Source organism: Triticum urartu, chromosome 5 (genome assembly GCF_003073215.2).
Source record: "Triticum urartu cultivar G1812 chromosome 5, Tu2.1, whole genome shotgun sequence".
Taxonomy (NCBI): Eukaryota; Viridiplantae; Streptophyta; class Magnoliopsida; order Poales; family Poaceae; genus Triticum; species Triticum urartu.
This window is the reverse complement of record NC_053026.1, coordinates 430,606,173-430,609,884: the sequence shown is the minus strand read 5'-3', so window position 1 is coordinate 430,609,884 and position 3,712 is coordinate 430,606,173.

The window sequence follows — 3,712 nt, the reverse complement described above, 5'->3', positions numbered from 1 at the left end:
AGTAGACTAGCAGATGTAGTGGGTTGTAGGTGGTATAGTCTATCCGAAGTAGAGAGTTAATGCTTCTGAAAGACTGTGTCTCGGTCATCCGTTTCTCAAACACCATGTAGTGCGAGAAATCCGACGGAGGAGATCAAGTCTTGTGGGGAAAAGTGCGCAAACCTCTGCAGAGTGTACAAACTAATCATGGTTAGCCGTGTCCCCGGTTATGGACAGCTTGAGTATCTGGTTCTTGGATTATCATATTGATCTCATCATGTTACTTAATTAATTTGTTGGGTTGTTAACTTTTAATTGGGATTGAGTTGGAGGAACCTTCTCAATGTTTTTCAACAAAAATGTGTAGTTAAATAAAATATATTCCTTTAGAGTAGGGAAAAATTGGCTTATCGCAAAAACATTATAACCATAGAGCTTTTCCACCAGCCAAAAGTGCATGTAGTGATAGCTATTATTCATCTTTATCCTATGGTGTGAATTTGCCAGTACATTCAATGTACTGACCCTTTGTGGCTGCAACGTCTCATGTTGCAGGATTATCTTACGACGAGTAAGTGATACGTTAGGGTTACGATTTCTACACTCAACTTTGCCGTTGGTGTTGATGGGAATCCACAACCTTTGTTACTTCCGCTATATGGATTGAGGTAATAGTATTTATGTTGCTTTATACATGTGATTTATCTCTGTTATAAATCCTCGAGTACTGTGTGTGTCAGCATACCGATCCAGGGATGACACTTAAGCACATAGACTTGACCTTCTGAGGTTGGGTTGCTACACCTATATACATGATCATACCTAGATATTCTCATAACTATGCTCAATTCTATCAATTGCTCGACGGTAATCCGTTTACCCACCGTAATACTTATGCTCTTGAGAGAAGCCACTAGTGAAACCTATGGCCCCCGGGTATATCTTCCATCATATTAATCTTCCGATACTTAGTTATTTCCTTTGCCGTTTATTTTACTTTGCATCTTTATTTCTCTTTATCATAAAAATACCAAAAATATTATCTTATCATATCTATCAGATCTCACTCTCGTAAGTGACCGTGAAGGGATTGACAACCCCTTTATCGCGTTGGTTGCGAGGTACTTATTTGTTTGTGTAGGTGCGTGGGACTTGAGCGTGATCTCCTACTGGATTGATACCTTGGTTCTCAAAAATAGAGGGAAATACTTACGCTACTTTACTGCATCACCCTTTCCTCTTCAAGGGAAACCAACGGAGTGCTCAAGAGGTAGCATAGTGCCACAAATAAGTTGCACTATCATTATTAAACTTGTATCTTTTGGCTTAAATACTATGAATACTAGATGATACCCCACGCGTTGCTGAGGAAATTTCGTAGTGTTGTAGAAGTATCAAAGGAAAATTCATCGAGTGGAAAATACTGGAACTATGGAATTGAAAGTGCTAGTTATCGACTAGAGGGGGGTGAATAGGCGATTTTTATGAAAGTCTTCAAAACACGGGGGCTTTGAAGACAAACGATAGAAATGATCCTATTGATATGCAGCGGAAGGTAGACTACACTAGACAAGCCATAGTCAAGTAAGCAATGAAGTGAAAACACGAAGACTATCAGCAGCTAGGTAGTATGGATCAGGATGGAAGATGGTATGAAGCCAAACAGTAAAGATTCTTCACTTAGTGAAGTCAATCAGATCAGACAGGCATGCAATGACTTCACTAAAAGAAACTGTAAAGTAAAGCGAAGTGAAGGATAGAACGAGTAGCTTGATGAAGACAAGGATTTCGTAGACCAGGTCCAGTTGCTATGACAACTGTACGTCTGGTTCGGGAGGCTGAGATTCAACTCAGAAGACCGCGTCTTCACCTTATTCCCCTTGAGCTAAGGACACACAGTCGCCCAATCACTCTAGTAAGTCTTCAAGGTAGACTTCCAAACCTTCACAGACTTCGTTCACCGGCGATCCACAATGACTCTTGGACGCTCAGAACGCGACGCCTAACCGGTTGGAGGTCATAGTCCTCAGGTGTAACAAGTCTTCAGGTCACGCAGACAGAAAGACTTCAGTGATGCCTAACACTCTTTGGCTCTAGGTGTTTTGGGCTTTCTCCTCGCAAGGATCTCTCTCTTTCAAAAGCTTCGGAGGTGGGTTGCTCTCAAACGACAAAAGCCATGCACTAACTCTGAGCAGCCACCAATTTATGGTGTAGGGGGTGGGCTATTTATAGCCAGGAGGCAACCTAACCTGATTTGTCCAAAATGACCATGTGTCACTAAGGAATTGACACGTGTCCAATGATCAGATTTCAAACACACGCGGCAGCTTGACTTGGGCTACAAGTTAAGCTGACTTATCCAGCTCTGGATAAGATTTGCTCTCATTGTCTTCGCTCGAAGACATAGGATTTGGTTGAGCATCACATCAGTCACTCTGACTTTGTTCACTTGGACCCCACTTAATAGTGCGGTGGTTCCTATGACTCAACAAAGAGGAAAAGGAAACTAAGAAACAACTATGTCTTCGCACTCCATAGTCTTCACGCGATGTCTTCTCATGTCATAGTCTTCAATGTGCATATCTTCACAGACCACCATTACCTTCATTGTCTTCACACATTTTTAGGGGTCATCTCTGGTAGGTAAACCGAATCAGTATGGGACTACTACCTATGTTTTCCTGCAATTCTCACAAACACATTAGTCCCTCAACCAAGTTTGTCGTCAATACTCCAAAACCAACTAGGGTGGCACTAGATGCACTTACAGGAATGTACTCTATATTGTAGTGACCAGGACTACCATTACTGTAACGAATACAAATCAAAGTGACTATCATATTAGATAGAAATATTGAAAATTTGAATTGGAAATAGAAATTGTCCAAAAGAGTACTAATGAGTGCTCTTCTCAATTACAAATGAAGGTGTTCACTCAAGATGACTAATTTTAAATTTAAACTACGAAATTCTAAGGCCTCTAGAAAAAGAGAAAAGAATGTGAAAAAATAGGATTGAGGAAAGCAACATAAAAAATCTATTATGTCGTTGTCAAAAGATATAATATGCATTATCTACTAACCTCCTAATTACAAACGAAGTATATAATGTAACTAAATCTCGTGAAAAAATCACTATTGATGTGTGAATTAATTTGATAGAATCCAAAGATTTTTCTTCCATCAGCCTCCTAATTACGAATTAAGTATAGATGTTTCTTATCAAGGGGTCACCATCCGCTCTACCAACAATAAATCTTATTTCTAGCAAAGTACTGCAAGATTTCATTACTACGTCGCCGTGAGTGTACAATACCACACACATATAGTACCCATGCATACACACACGATACATACCACGAAGGACAGTTGTCCAATTGCAGAGTACTATGCAAAATATGCACCCTAAAATCCAGTATCTCAGAAGCTCTGCCTCAACCAATATTGCCGCACTACGCCTCGCCAAGCTCCACCGCCGTCGGTGCGCATGTCAGAGCAGGTCAGAAGGTCGACGCTGGGACAAAGAGAAGCACCATCACAAGATTTGTCAAGACACAATAATCATCGGAGAAAGGAAGATGTTTTCGAGTTGACGAACACAGTCTGGGCGACGACCCAACCCCATGCTCCCCTGCTCCTATAACCACCTCCAACGATTGCCTAAAAACATATGAGAGAAGCCACTCACCGCTCATCACAATAGAACTCGTATACATTCTCTCCACATACCTAAC